A 16,912-nucleotide genomic window follows, 5' to 3' on the forward strand; every position below is an offset into this window, starting at 1 on the left:
TCAGCTTGACAAAGATAAGATTAGTTTTCCAGTTTAATAATGCTGATAGAATAACGTATGCTTTTAAATCACTTCCCCCCCATCACACCCTCTTTCTGTCTGGCACAGTGAGGATTACTTCTGCTTCATCATCAATAAATACACTTTTAATGTCTCCCTATTGCACATAATAATTCCACCAGTCTCTTTAGCAGGTGAAATCACTCACTGTAGGAACTGCATGCTGTGATGTTCCTGAGACTGAACTAAAATAAAAATTATGAGATATACATCCAATGATTATAGGCATAAGACTGAAACGTTTCCTGCTACACAAAGTTATATTTATGTAATTATTTCTTGTTATTGTGAATTGTTGCTAACTTTGCCATAGAAAAATGTGATTACATGAATTTTTCCTACAGTCAATGTTGGTTTCTTTAAATCATAAACATGTTTGCTTCCTATTTCTTCACTAAGTCCATAATATTGTAACCATGGTCAATATGATCCCTTTACCTTAATACTAAGTTTGAATGTTAAATCCATGATCCTCTAAGTTTTGTTTGTGCCTAAAACGTAACCAAAACTCAGCCATTTTTCAACAATGATTATTTCAATATAAGAACTTCATTGTAATGTTTGGGAAAGCTGTAGCAAACAATTAATGCTGTAAGAGGGTTCAGAGTATTAACAGAAGCATGTTTGTAACAGAAAATTTAGTGGAGCATGTTGGCTCTCTAACCCAACCTGTAAAAGCTTCACACGGCTCTCACCTCGAGCTCATAAACAGTGTCATGTGAGTAGTCCCATCATCAACATCTCCATCAGCTGTTAATGAACACGTTGTGTCTCCATTTCTATCTTTTTTAAAATGTATTAGTCAATTTATTGAACATGTCAGAAACAAAAACATACAACAATAATATATATATATTCTCTTTTTTCCTTTTTTTCTCACTCAAATTAATAATTATAACAAAGTACAAAAAAAACAAATAATAAAAAAACAATAATAATTCTCAAATTGTCTCTGTCATGTTCAACAGGGGCAAGAAGAAGCTTAAAAAAGTGTTTCTGGTCCTAACCCCTCCAGCATATATTTTTCTTATAAATAAAATATTAGGTCATCGTCATCAGCGACATGTTTGTCTTGTTCATTTGTTTACTTTTTGTTTACTTTTTGTTTTTTTACAAAACAATCAGAAATAAATTACTTTTACAATTACAAGAAATAACAACAAATGGGATTTTACAGGTCCTGTTCATAACCATTAATGATTTGGCTCCTAAATAATACTTTCAGTTTAGATAGACTTATACTTAGAATATTTCAGTGCATCATTACAGTTATTCCACAGACTAACACCTTTTGATGAGATGCAATGAAGTTTGGCATTTGTTTGTACGGGTGGTTTTTTGAAAATGCAGTTTCCTCTCATATTATGAGGTAATTGTTGATTTGCGGCTTTGAACATAATTTGAATAGTTTTATAGTCAACCAGGTCTTGTAGTTTTAGTGTTTTTAGTTTGATGAATAATTTATTTGTTGGTTCTCTGTACGTAGTTTTATGTATAACTCGTATGGCTCTTTTTTGCAGGATGAAGATAGGATGTGTATTTGCTTTATATGTGTTCCCCCAAACTTCCACACAATACATCATGTATGGAAGTATGAAGGAGCAGTACAGCATAAACAAAGAAGCTTGATTAATTAGGTATTTGGCTTTATTCAGAATTGCTATTGATTTGGATATTTTGGCTTTGATATAGCTTATATGTGGTTTCCAACTTAATTTATTGTCTATGATTACTCCAAGGAATTTTATTTCCGATACTCTTTCTAATTGGACGCCATTTATAGTGAGTTTCTTCTCTGTATTGGTTGATCGATTCCCAAATATTATGAGTTTGGTTTTGCTTGCGTTCAATGTTAATTTATTTTGGTCAAACCAGATCTTCATCCTGCTCAGTTCCTTCTCCATTGTGACCAATAGCTGTTCTAAATTGTCCCCACAGCAGATTAGACTTGTGTCGTCTGCACACACTGTAAAATATTACCATGATTTCACAATATGTAGCTGTAATATTTTACAATAAATTACTGTTTTACCACTTTACAGTCTTTACCTGTGATGTTCACAATATAATACTGTAATTTTGAATTTCACAGTGAAATCAATACATTCACAGTTAATTACTGTGAATGTACAGGATCAATGATTACCAGGATTTCACAACATGTTACTGTATTATTTCATAGTAAAATACTGTATTCAGACCATCCTCTGTGATAACACAACAAATTAAGTGATTTTCTTGCTTGTATCGCTCTTGCTTGGCTTTAAATACTAATTTATTTCTTTGGTGCAGGTTTTATTTAAATTTCACCGCTACATGTGCCTTAAAATAAACGATGCAACATATCAATCTATGTAACATTTAAATTGTTGTCTTGGCTTATTGTTTTCAGGTACTTCCTGGGCATTAATCCTGAGACGGGCTCGAAAGCCAAAAAGAGGCATGGCAATTTAAACCCCCATGTCAGCACATTCTTCAGAAAAATGGTTGAATTCGAGTGGATGTCTATGTAGACATGTGTTACGTGCTCCCCTCCAGGTGCACATGGGCCCTTTCTTATTTCATCAAATCCCCCTCCTCGACTCCTCGACTCCTCGGTCCTCCGGTAGTGACCCGGAAATGAATTTCAGCTCGCCATGTTGAAGGACATCTCATTTCTCTAAATGCACTTCGAGGACCGAGCATCGAGCGTCGAGGAGGCTCTCTGGAGGAGCTATAACCGAGGATACACTGATGGGTCCTCCACTCCTTCGTGGATGCATTTCCGGGAACAAAGATGTTTCAAAGAGTCGTGACGCACGGCCGGATGCATGCATCCCCTGGATATTATTGCTTTCATCGCAACGCGATGTTTACAGTGAGAACAGCTGTGAGGTCCGTGCAGAAAGCAGAGCAGTGTGTATAATATATATCACTCAGTATAACAGGCCTACTCTTTTTATTTGCTTTAGTTTAGTAGATATCTACAAAGAGTCGATATTTTTCTAAGACCATTTAGTGCTTCACATAATAAAATACACAACGCCTGTAGCCTGTTTTAGGAGCTGTATACGCATGTGTGTGGTGTAGGCAGTGGCGTAACTATCGACGGTTCAGCCAGTGCATTGCACCGGGGCCCACAGCAGTCCAGGGGCCCATGCAAAAAAATAAAAAAAATAATAATAATTATATATAGAATTTATTTATTTTTTGAAAAATTTTTTTTATATATATTCTTTTTTGGGCCCCAATGGCATTGACTGGTTCACGCAGTCTTCAAAGTAACCTAGCAACCTAAATTATTTTTTTATTTGTCTGTCCAATGACCTTGCTCCCTTTCATGTCATGTGATACCTTGCGTGACGAGTGAACCGTTTAATCAACATCAAAAGTTATATGTACTACACAGCTATAGCAGCAGCAAGATCGGCAGAATTATAACAAATTGAATAGCTTGCATTTATAATTTACAACAAACCAAAACACAAGAGCGGCGCTCAAAAGAGAAAGGACAAGAGAGAACAAGGAGATGTAAAGGCTAAACAGACACAATTAGACCGTTTTTTTTGTCATACATCGTCCTCGAAATCGAATGCTAACTTTGATGTGCAGCGGGAGCCGGAACCAGAGGCTAACGATAGCTCACCTGCCTCACCATCATCTAGCTCCACAAGTGAAGCTGTATCTGTGGCTGTGCGACCTTCTTCTCCAGCCATGAGCCAGGAGGAGAGGATGGATTTGGCTGTGCCCGGCAGTGGTCCTACAGTTCCCGCAAGGGCCCCGCCCCCAACCGATAGGGGACTCTATGGCGCTATTGAGACCCCCGACGCCAAGATCAAAGGCTATATTATAGCAACCGGTCCATGTAGGCCTATCGGCCCATTCCCCAGAGACACACATCAAGGAAACAGGTGTTTCTCCGAGATGTATTACACCACCACTACCGGAGCAGGTATCAAACTGCCACTGACATGGCTGTGTTACTCCCCCACCCTGGACTGTGCCTATTGTGAGCCGTGCTGGCTGTTCGCAGACCGAGGTGCACCGTTCTACAGTGATGCGTGGACATGCGTTGTCTGCGAGGATTGACTCACATGCACAATCTCATGTCCATGTCGGAGCGTGTGTCATACTGTATATGAACAGTGGAAGAAAACCGGGAGAATCGATTGCAAACATGGAGAGGAATGCAAGGAATGCTGCTAATTACTGGAGACAGGTACTTGAGCGTATTGTCAACATTACAATCACTCTGGCCACTTGTAACTTGGCTTTTAGAGGACATAGGGAGATTCTTGGACAGCCCAACAGTGGAAACTTTCTCAATATGATAGAACTTTTAGCATGTTACGATCCGGTTCTGAAAGAACTTGTTGAGCGACCACAAGGTTCTGTGAAATACTTGAGTCCAGCTGTTCAAAATGAGATAATCTACATAATCGCAAAGCGGGTGCGACATTCAAGTAGAAATAGATAATGCTCCGTTTTATGTTGTTTGCATAAGTAGGCTATATTTTTCGTTTCGTTTATTTAATTAGTTAATTTCAAGACAACTTTGGGAATTTTGTTTGTTTGTTATGAGTTTTAAATAGATTTTGAAAGTAGAGAGAGAGAGAGAGAGAGAGAGAGAGAGAGAGAGAGAGAGAGAGAGAGAGAGAGAGAGAGAGAGAGAGAGAGATGAGTTGGGGGGGGGGCCCAAAGAAATATTTGCACCGGGGCCAATCACAACCTTGTTACGTCACTGGGTGTAGGTGTGTGTGGTACAGTGTGAGCGTCGATGCAGCGGACAGACAGGTCTCAGTTGGTTTGGTGTCCTCTGTTTACTTTTAATTGTAAATACAACTTTTGGCCCGTAATTAATTTTTTTATAGTGTTACGTTATTATGAGAGTGCTCTGTTTGATTCTGAAATTGTATGTATATAAATATATATATATATATGTGTGTGTGTGTGTGTGTGTGTGTGTGTGTGTGTGTGTGTGTGTGTGTGTGTGTGTGTGTGTGTGTGTCCCCGCATCTGTAGCCTGTTATTGTCTCATTATACCGCACTGTGAGTGAATTAAAAGTAAATATATAAGTCGTCATGAACACATCTGTCCATCAGACAGAGGGCTGCTGTGCCTCCTGTCATCATTAATGGACGTCTCTTTAAAATGACCACTCAGAGGAGAGGAGTTCTCGGCTGAAGTCAAATAGTCCATTTAGCTTAGGAACCTTCCTAAAGGAGTGAAATGACCCGGAAGTCCCTCAGTGGCAGCCATGATAAGTGCCGTTCGAATTCTCTAGAATGATGAGAATGATAGGAAAGGAGGTTTCAAACTTCCTTTATAACCTCCTTTAGCTTAGGAACCACTGGACCTCCCTAACCGACAGGAGAAGCGAAAATGCTGCCCCACAATGCCTTGCAGCCGCAGCATTTGCCGTCACTCAACAGTCGGCCATTCACGGAAACAACCGATTATGACGGAGAAATGATATCATGAAAGTTACGGTGCTTATTAAGCATTTTAAAACATAGGTGGTAAGTTGCCAAAGTGCTTTGTTTTGAACGTTCATCAGTATTATAATCAAAAAGAGAAATATGAACGTTAGTTTTCACTGAAATTATCAAATAAAGTCAACATTTCAGTCTTTACTGAGCTGTGTGGGGTTTGTTCAACTTTTAAAAGATGTTTGAATGGTGATATACACAGTGATAGATGTTAAGGACCACTAATGTTTATAATAAATACATCTGTATTGATTTTAAGATCTTTAGTTCATACAATCATACGTATTGGGATAATTTGTATTAATGTGGACCGGAGGGAGAGGGTGACGAGCATAAGTTTCACTTTCCTTTTTTATTTCAATTCCAAATTCGGTCCTGAAGAATCTGTTTCTCTGTTGTCCATGTTCATAAAGCAAAGCAGCAGCATCAGAGCACGGAGCAGAGTCTCTAGATGAGTTCACAGCAGTCCCTCGTTCTTATTAAACATCCATGTTGTAGTCCGCTGTATAGAAAACTGTGGTTTCCATAGTTTCCCCACAGCAGCAGACGCACACAATGACGTCCGCTGGCGCATCATAAACACGTCGGATAGTGAAAGTGCATTCGGATTCTCTAAAGTACCGCAGTCTCTTCTCCTAAGTCCTTTTGAATTCTCCTATCCACTATCCCTTAACCCCGTGACGTTTCACTCAGAGGTCAAGGAATAGACGATAGGGTTAGAACTTAGGAGCTGATTTTTAAACTATCCGACTGCAGCCCTCATTTCTCTAACCGCCTGCTGCTTCCCCTCCTCTCTCCTCGGTTCCCCTCCTCGGCTCCTCCGCTCGCATCTCCTGTGGGCGGGACTAAGTATCGAGGATAGGAGTCGAGGAGGGGAGTCGAGGAGGAGAGTTAGAAAAATGAGAAAGGGCCCTGGTCTGCCCCTGGCTCCGCCTCTGCCCAGGTGTTCCAAATTCCACTCAGCCGTGTATATAAAGAGAAGCTGGAGGAGAAGGGTGTCTCGCCTATCCTAACGCCGGGAGACACTCTCCTTAGAATACCTCTTTGCCATTTTGAGCTGTATGCCATATTTTTGCAGATGTGTTTATGTTTAGCCTGGAGGACCTGGTAGTCCAGTTTTTACGGCTTTATTTTGTTTCCCATAGGGATATTTGATTTCTGGTTGGGGGGGGGGGAGCTCCATGGGTCCTACGGCCCGTGGTGTGGCTGGCTCGGGTTCCCTCCTTCTCTTTGTTCCTTTTGGCCAGTCCTCCAGACCTCTTTTTGTTTCACGTTTCGCTTGTGTGAGCAAACGGCTGATTATCAATAAATGCTCGTTACCAAGTACCGGTTATTGCGTGTATTCTTTCATGTTGCGGGTCTCAGCACGAGCCACTCGCGGAGTAGAGGTTGGGGCCGTAACAACATGTCCAAGACACTGTGAAATGTACTTTGCACTTCAATGGAGTAATAAAAAGTTAAAATGGGCATTTTCTTTGTTTTTCTTTGTTGATTGAGCTGATTGAATTGTGTAGTTATGGTTAAATCCCAGTTAACTAGTCAAATTTACAATATATTATCGTATTATTTACATTTTTATATTTACAGTAAATTACTGACTACTGTTTTGCATTACTTTTACAGTAATAGCGTGAAAATACAGATAATTACTGTAATTTATGTAGAGCAAGGTACCATAATTCTGAGTTCTGAGTCCACTGCTTTTCACCCTGATGACCCGACTGCTGCTCCAGGTTCAGTACCAACCACACATCATAAAGTACGCGGACGATACAACAGCGGTGGGACTCATCAGGGACAACAACGAACAGGCCTACAGGGAGGAGGTGAAACATCTGACAGACTGGTGTAACACCAACAACCTGATCCTGAATGTCGATAAAACAAAAGAGATCATTGTCGACTTCAGGGGGAAAAAAAGCACTGTCACCCCCCTGTGACATCAACATCAACAGCACAGCAGTGAAGACTATAGACAGCACCAAGTTCCTGGGGGTGCATATCACAAGCAGTCTGACCTGGTCCACTCACACTACATCACTATTTAAGAAGGCACAGCAGCGCCTACACTTCCTGCACAGGTTGAGAAGAGCACAGCTCCCCCCTCCCATCCTCACTACATTCTACAGAGGAACCATAGAGAGCGTGCTGACCAGCGGCATCTCCATCTGGTCGGGAGACTGCAACGCCAAAGACTGGAAGTCTCTGCAGAGAGTGGTCAGGACAGCAGAGAAGATCATCGGAGTTTCTCTCCCTCCCATCAGAGACACCGCTCAGAAACGCTCCCTGACAAAAGCCCAGAACATTTTTAAAGACCCCACTCATCCTCACCATGCTCTGTTCTCCCTGCTGCCCTCCGGCAAGAGGTTCCGCAGCATTAAGAGCAAAACAGTCAGATTCTGCAATAGTTTTTTCCCCCATGCCATCAGACTGCTGAACAGCAAGTAGACCAGTAACATAAAGATGACATTACGCTGTGTAAAGAGCACATATTTTTTATATAGTATGTCTATTTTATTTATATGTATAGTAAGTCTTTATATTTTAAACGCACACTTTATCTTTAATTTTATCAGCACCACGTCACTATTATTTATTTATATGTACAATTTTAGCAAGTTTTTATATTGTCCTGTTCCTGTAAGCCAGTACAACGAAATTTCGTTTTAATAGTACCCTCTGTGTCTTGTTGAAATGACAATAAAGTATGTATATCTACCTCTCTGAAGAACCAGCACCTTACCGTGGTAGAGAGGTTTGTGTGCCCTGATGAACCTGGGGGCTGTGTTGTCTGGAACCTTGTGTTCCTGGTAGGGTCTCCCATGGCAAATTGGTCTCAGGCAAGGGGCCAGACTAAGATTGGTTCAAAAGACCTCATGAAAGGAAAAACAAGAAGTGAGGATACCCGGCCCGGAGGAAGCCCGGGGTCCCTTTCTGGAGCCAGGCCCAGAAGGAGGACTCGTCGGCGAGCGTCTGGTGGCCGGGCTTGCCACGGAGCCCGGCCGGACCCAGCCCAAAAAGGCAACGTGGGCAACACCTCCGCTTCTCCCTCCCGCGGGCCCACCACCTACGGGAAACAACGATGGGGTCGGGTGCGCTGCCAGAAGGGTGGCAGTGAAAGCGGAGGGTCTCGACGGACCAGACCGGGCCAGACCGGGCGGCAGAAGCTGGCTTTGGGGACGTGGAACGTCACCTCTCTGGGGGGGAAGGAGCCGGAGCTTGTGCGGGAGGTGGAGCGGTACCAGTTGGATCTGGTTGGGCTCACCTCTACGCACAGCGTCGGCTCTGGAACCTTACTTCTGGATAGGGGTTGGACTCTATTCTTCTCCGGAGTTGCTCAAGGTGTGAGGCGCCGGGCGGGTGTGGGGATACTCACAAGTCCCCGGTTAGGTGCTTCGTTGTTGGAGTTTACCCCAGTGGACGAGAGGGTCGCCTCCCTACGCCTGCGGGTTATGGGGGAGAAAACTCTGACTGTTGTGTGTGCTTATGCACCCAACAGCAGTTCAGAGTATACGGCCTTCTTGGAGACCCTGGAAAGAGTCCTGTATGGGACTCCTGAAGGGGACTCTTTAATCTTGCTGGGAGACTTCAACGCACATGTGGGCAATGATGGAGACACTTGGAGGGGCGTGATTGGGAGGAACGGCCCCCCTGATCTGAACCGGAGTGGTGGTTTGTTACTGGACTTCTGTGCTAGTCATGGATTGGCCATAACAAACACCATGTTCGAACATAAGGATGCTCATAAGTGTATGTGGTAACAGAGCACCCTAGGCAGAAGGTCCATGATCGATTTCGTTATCGTATCATCGGACCTGAGGCCGTATGTTTTGGACACTCGGGTAAAGAGAGGGGCGGAGTTGTCAACTGATCACCATCTGGTGGTGAGTTGGGTCGAGTGGCGGGGGAAGCCTCTGGATAGACCTGGTAAGCCCAAACGTGTAGTTCGGGTGAACTGGGAACGTCTGGAGGAGGCCCAAGTTCAGGAGGCCTTCAACTCGCACCTCCGGCGGAGCTTTTTGTGCATTCCTGTGGAGGTTGGGGACATTGAACCAGAGTGGTCGGTGTTCAAAGCCTCTATTGCCGAAGCCGCGGCGGGGAGCTGTGGTCTCAAGGTCCTAGGTGCCTCAAGGGGTGGTAACCCTCGAACTTCCTGGTGGACACCGGTGGTCAGGGAAGCCGTCCGACTGAAGAAGGAGGCCTTCAGGGATTTGTTATCCCGGGGGACTCCCGAGGCAGTTGCAAGGTACCGACAGGCCCGAAGGGCAGCAGCCTCATCCGTGGCCGAGGCAAAGCAGCGGGTGTGGGAGAAGTTCGGAGAAGACATGGAGAAGGACTTTCGGGCGGCACCAAAGTTGTTCTGGAAAACTGTCCGACACCTCAGGAGGGGGAAGCAGGGAACCATCCAAGCTGTGTACAGTAAGGATGGGACGTTGTTGACCTCAACTGATGGAGTGTTAGGGCGTTGGAAGGAACACTTTGAGGAACTCCTGAACCCGACAACTCCGCCCTCTATGTTAGAGGCAGAGCTGGAGTATGACGGGGGATCAACACCAATCTCCCGGGGGAAGGTCACTGAGGTCGTCAAACAACTCCACAGTGGCAAAGCCCCGGGGGTGGATGAGATCCGCCCGGAAATGCTGAAGGCTCTGGGTGTTGAGGGACTGTCATGGTTGACACGTCTCATCAACGTTGCGTGGAAGTCGGAAACAGTGCCGAAGGAGTGGCAGACCGGGGTGGTGGTTCCCCTTTTTAAAAAGGGGGATCAGAGGGTGTGTGCCAATTACAGAGGCATCACACTACTCAGCCTCCCCGGGAAAGTTTACTCCAAGGTACTCGAAAGGAGGGTCAGGCCGATTGTCGAACCTCAGATTGAGGAGGAACAATGCGGATTCCGTCCTGGTCGTGGAACAACGGATCAGCTTTTTACTCTCGCAAGGATCCTGGAGGGGGCTTGGGAGTACACTTATCCGGTCTACATGTGTTTTGTAGACTTGGAGAAGGCGTATGACCGAGTTCCCAGGGAGTTACTGTGGGAGGTGCTGCGGGAGTATGGGGTGAGGGGGTCTCTACTCAGGGCCATCCAATCTGGTGAGGGTTGGCCTCCGCCAGGGCTGCGCTTTGTCACCAATCCTGTTTGTAATATACATGGATCGGATTTCGAGGTGTAGTCGTGGGGGAGGGGGTCTGCGGTTCGGTGGACTAAGGATTGCACCACTGCTTTTTGCAGATGATGTGGTTCTGATGGCTTCATCGGTCTGCGACCTTCAGCACTCACTGGATCGGTTCGCAACCGAGTGTGAAGCGGCTGGGATGAGGATCAGCACCTCCAAATCTGAGGCCATGGTTCTCAGCAGGAAACCGATGGACTGTCCACTCCAAGTAGGGAATGAGTCCTTACCCCAAGTGAAGGAGTTCAAGTATCTCGGGGTCTTGTTCTCGAGTGAGGGAACAATGGAGCGTGAGATGGGCCGGAGAATCGGAGCAGCGGGAGCAGTACTGCAGTCGCTTTACCGCACCGTTGTGATGAAAAGGGAGCTGAGCCAGAAGGCAAAGCTCTCTGTCTACTGGGCCATTTTCGTTCCTACCCTCACCTATGGTCATGAAGGATGGGTCATGACCGAAAGAACGAGATCGCGGATACAAGCGGCCGAGATGGGTTTCCTCCGCCGGGTGGCTGGTGTCTCCCTTAGGGATAAGGTGAGAAGTTCGGTCATCAGGGAGGGACTCGGAGTTGAGCCGCTCCTCCTTCGCGTCGAAAGAAGCCAGTTGAGGTGGTTCGGGCACCTAGTTAGGATGCCACCTGGGCGCCTCCCTAGGGAGGTGTTCCAGGCACGTCCAGCTGGGAAGAGACCAAGGGGTAGACCTAGGACCAGGTGGAGGGATTATATCTCTTCGTTGGCCTGGGAGCGCCTTGGGATCCCCCAGTCAGAGCTGGTTGATGTCGCCAGGGAAAAGAAAGTTTGGGGCTCTCTGCTGGAACTGCTACCCCCGCGACCCGACCACGGATAAGCGGGAGAAGATGGATGGATGGATGGATATCTATCTATCTATAATACCACAGCTCTGTACTGCTTCCATGGGCATGGAAACTGTAAAGTCACAGTATTTAGTTGTACTTTTATTCAAATTTACTGTAATATATCTACAGTAAATGACTGTGAAATATTTACATTCAATTACTGTGAAATATTTACAGTAAATTACTGTGAAATCCATGCAACTAGTAGCCAGTAATTTACTGTAATTTTACAGCCAAACATTTCACAGTGCACCCACTTAGCTCCCATTTAGTACGTTGATAATGTGAATCAGACCAATTTTTCTATTTCTATTTTATTGCCAGAAAGCTCAAGTTACAGCTCCAGAATGTTGCTACTGGCTCTGCATTGGCACCTTTCCACTTTTTCTCAACTTATAAACATGTGAGTATCAGCTCCATTATCTCCAAGATAGTGTAGAGGCACATCACTAACTGTCAGAAACTGTAAGAAAATTGCTTTTCAAAACACTGCATTTTCAGTGTTACAACATACCATCTTCTCCATGGAAAAGCTAGGAAGCTGTTCCTAGATGGCCTGTCTCGACCCAGTGATTGACCCAACTTGCTGTGCTCCCTGTCCCTCACCTCCCAAAGCAAAAGTCAGAGCCCCTAATTGGGAAGACTGTGGGCTTATAGCGAGGAATGAGCCAATCAGGATGTGTCGCTATCCACAGGAGAGGAACTGCTTGCTGGCTGTGGAGCTTGTTAAGGCATGGCTACTTGTAGCGTTGTGGCAACAGCAGCATACAGACGCACAGCAAAAATAAGGCAAGGCAAGGCAAGTTTATTTATATAGCACCTTTCAACACAAGGCAATTCAAAGTGCTTTACAAAAATGAAAGACATTAAGAAAATGGCATTTAAAAACAGTCATTAAAAAGCAAAGATAATAAAATAAACATTAAAAGAAAAAATACATGAATAAAGGTTACAGTGCAGTTTAAGATGTGAATGGTTCAATTAAAAGCAGCGACAAAAAGAAAAGTCTTCAGCCTAGATTTAAAAGTAGTCAGAGTTGCAGCGGACCTGCAGGTTTCTGGGAGTTTGTTCCAGATATTTGGAGCATAATAACTGAACGCTGCTCTACCATGTTTAGTTCTGACTCTGGGGACAGAAAGCTGACCAGTCCCTGAAGACCTGACAGATCTGGATGGTTCATAATTTAGCAGGAGGTCAGAAATGTATTTTGGGCCTAAACCATTCAGTGCTTTATAAACCAGCAGCAGTATTTTTGAAATCTATTCTTTGACACACAGGAAGCCAGTGTAAAGACTTCAGAACTGGAGTGATGTGATCCACTTTCTTAGTGTTAGTGAGGACTCGAGCAGCAGCGTTCTGAATTAGCTGCAGCTTTCTAATAGATGTTTTAGTGAGACCTGTAAAGACGCCATTACAGTAGTCCAGTCTACTGAAGATAAAAGCATGGACACGTTTTTCCAAATCCTGCTGTGTCTTTTAATTCTAGATATATTCTTTAGGTGATAGTAGGCTGATTTAGTAATTGTTATAATGTGACTGTTGAAACTCAGGTCAGAGTCCATGACTACACCTAGATTTCTAACTTTATTGAAATTGAGCAACTATTAGTCGAACCGCATAATCCTGCTTTATCCGACCATTTCTTAGTAACTTTTTAAGTATTATTACGAGACTACAAAGCATTAGTCAAAAGCTCTTGCAGCAGAAACCTATCTGTTAGTGCTATAGCCACATTTAAGGAAGAGATTCCACCAATACTTAACTCGATAGCATGTCTGCATGTAGGGGAGGAAACTTATACAAAATGCACACCACCCCAAATTGATCATGTTGTTGATAGTGCTATAGATGCGCTGCGAATAAAATTAGACTCTGTTGCTCCTTTGAAAAAGAAGAAAATAAAACAACATAGATTAGCTCCATGGCATAATGCCGAAACCCGCAAAATAAAGCAAAAATCTAGACAACTTGAAAGGATATGGCGTTCCACTAAACTTGAAGAATCTCGTTTAATTTGGCATATTACTCTCAATGAATATAAGAAAGCACTGCGTAAAGCGAGAGCAGCCTACTACTCTTCATTAATAGATGAGAATAAGAATAATGCAAGATTTCTTTTCAGCACTGTAGCCAGGCTGACAGAGAGCCACAGCTCCATTGAGCCTTCTATTCCCATAGCACTCAGTAGTAATGATTGTATGTGCTTTTTTAACGATAAAATTGTTACTCTTAGAAACAAAATTAATGACCTCTTGCCTTTGACCAGTATAGTGTTATCAACAGCTCCCGGAAACGTAAGTTCTAATATTACACTAGATAGTAAACTAGAATGCTTTTTAGCCATAAACCTTGAACAATTACATTCAATGATTCTCTCTTCTAAACCATCAACGTGCATGTTAGACCCAATTCCAACTAAGCTGTTGAAGGAAGTGTTTCCATTAATTAGCACTTCTTTATTAAATATTATGAATATGTCTTTATTATCAGGCTATGTTCCACAATCATTCAAAGTAGCAGTGATAAAACCGCTTCTTAAAAAGCACAACCTCGATCCAGAGATTTTAGCCAACTATAGACCTATTTCTAATCTTCCGTTCCTCTCAAAGATTCTTGAGAAAGCGGTCGCAAAACAGTTGTGTGATTACTTAAAAAACAATGATTTATTTGAAGATTTTCAGTCTGGCTTTAGAACACACCATAGCACAGAGACAGCTCTGGTTAAAGTCACAAATGACATTCTAATAGCCTCAGACAAGGGACTTGTCTCTATTCTTGTTTTTCTCAGTGCTGCATTTGATACTATCGACCATGATATCCCATTGCAAAGACTAGAGCACTTAGTTGGCATACAGGGAACTGCTTTAGGCTGGTTTAGGTCCTATCTATCTGAACGCTCTCAGTTTGTACGTGTCAACGATGAATCTTCCACGCAAACCAAAGTTAGCCATGGAGTGCCACAGGGCTCAGTGCTCGGACCTATTTTGTTCACATTATATATGCTTCCGTTAGGCAATATTATAAGGAATCATTCTGTAAACTTTCATTGTTATGCGGATGATACTCAACTATATTTATCAATCAAGCCTGATGAAATTAATCATCTAAATAAAATTCAAGACTGCCTTAAGGACTTAAAAACGTGGATGACCTTAAACTTTTTGATGTTAAACACGACCAAAACTGAAGTTATTGTACTTGGCCCGAAGAATCTACGAAACAAATTATCTAAAGATATACTAACTATGGATGGCATTAATTTGGCCTCCAGTGAGACTGTAAGGAATCTTGGTGTTATATTTGATCAGGATTTATCCTTTAACGCCCACATAAAATCAATTTCAAGGACCGCCTACTTCCATCTACGTAACATTGCAAAAATCAGGCATATCTTGCCTCAAAACGATGCAGAGAAAGTAGTCCATGCATTTGTTACTTCTAGGCTGGATTATTGTAACTCTTTATTATCAGGGAGTACCAAGAAGTCAGTCAAGCCGCTTCAGCTGATTCAAAATGCTGCGGCTCGTGTACTAACCAGAGTTAGGAAAAGGGACCACATTACTCCTGTTCTGGCTGCCTTACACTGGCTCCCTATAGAACACAGGATAGAATTTAAAATTCTTCTTCTCGCCTACAAAGCCCTTAATGGGCAGGCGCCATCTTACCTTAAAGAACTCATTATACCCTATTGTCCTACTAGGGCATTGCGTTCCAAGAATGCAGGGTTGTTGGTTGTTCCTAGAATCTCTAAAAGTACAGTGGGAGCCAGAGCCTTTTCTTATCAAGCTCCACATTTGTGGAATCAGCTTCCAGTTTGTGTTCGGGCGGCAGACACCCTATCCGTTTTTAAGAGTGCGCTTAAGACCTTCCTTTTTGATAAAGCTTATAGTTAGGGCTGATTAGATTCAGCCCCTAGTTTTGCTGATATAGGCTTAGTTTGTCGGGGGACATCTTACTTCTTCCTTCTCTCTGTCTGTACCTGTGTACTCTCATGTTCCGATTAACCCAGCTTCCCCACATTTCTTTCTTTTTGGTGTATATATACGCCGGGATCCGGAGTCATGGATGATCCTGCGGTCCTGTGTCCTGGATCGCGAGCGCTGGATCTTGAGTCGTGGCTGTGGTCCTGGATCATCGGTCCTGGATGGATATCCTCGTGGATTCATCTTCCTATTATACACACATGCATTTCCAAACATCTGGACTACATATGTTGAAAATGTATTATCTTTTCAATTTACACACGGCATCTATTGCACGTCTGTCCGTCCTGGGAGAGGGATCCCTCCTCTGTTGCTCTCCCTGAGGTTTCTCCCATTTTTCCCTTGAAACTGGGTTTTCTTCGGAAGTTTTTCCTTGTACGATGTAAGGGTCTAAGGACAGAGGGTGTCGTATTGTCATACTGATATTCTGTACACACTGTGAAGACCACTGAGACAAATGTAACATTTGTGATATTGGGCTATATAAATAAACATTGATTGATTGATTGATTGATCTGTTGTTTTGAACATGGCAGACTGGAGCTCAGCGCTAACTTAGTACAGTACAGTTACTCAAATGCATCTACACCATGAGCAAAGAGTAGACATTTTTAGATTTTAGAATTTACAAACCATCGTAGGCAAACATTCTGCAGTTAATCATTACTATTATTATTATTAGTATAATTTCTGCAACACTATCAGTTTATGTTGTAATGATGTGGCTGAAAAAAACGTGCCAAACTATAATTACTAACAAATCAGCCGTTCTAGCGATTCTGACAGCAACTCTTTAACACAACATTTTTTTAAACTAAATGCTAACGTGAACATGCTCACTTAAAAAGAAACACAACAATTATAATTGTATGTTTACCTTGTTAACCATTGTGAGTTAGCATAATTACATGTTTTTAGTTGCAATGCAAATGGGGGTGAAAAGAAGTAAGGAGATCACCAAAGTGAAATCATCGTGAGAGGGGGAAATCATTGTTTTTACAAGCTTTCATGTCAATCCATCAAGACATTTGGCTCAAACCACAGATAGTCAAACTCACTGTGGCACTAAGATTCCTGAGTTTATAAACAAAGAGATTGCTCAATGTTTGAATTATGATTCAAATATGTAAATCACACAATCTATCAGAATATAGATCATGTATTTATTCACAGCTGTTTAAACAGTTAAACATCAGTATTCATTTATAATTTATAAAATATGACATAACAGTCATACAAAGGTCATTCTGCTACCTCATGACTTGCTAAATGCTAATGCTAATACATCTGTGGGAATAGAAGTGACATATAAGTAAGAAATGTGAATGCTGGAGATGAAATGGTGATTACTTAAACTGACAGTACTTGTTTTTTTGGG

This window comes from Pseudochaenichthys georgianus, chromosome 9, assembly GCF_902827115.2.
Source record: "Pseudochaenichthys georgianus chromosome 9, fPseGeo1.2, whole genome shotgun sequence".
In the NCBI taxonomy this organism is placed as follows: domain Eukaryota; kingdom Metazoa; phylum Chordata; class Actinopteri; order Perciformes; family Channichthyidae; genus Pseudochaenichthys; species Pseudochaenichthys georgianus.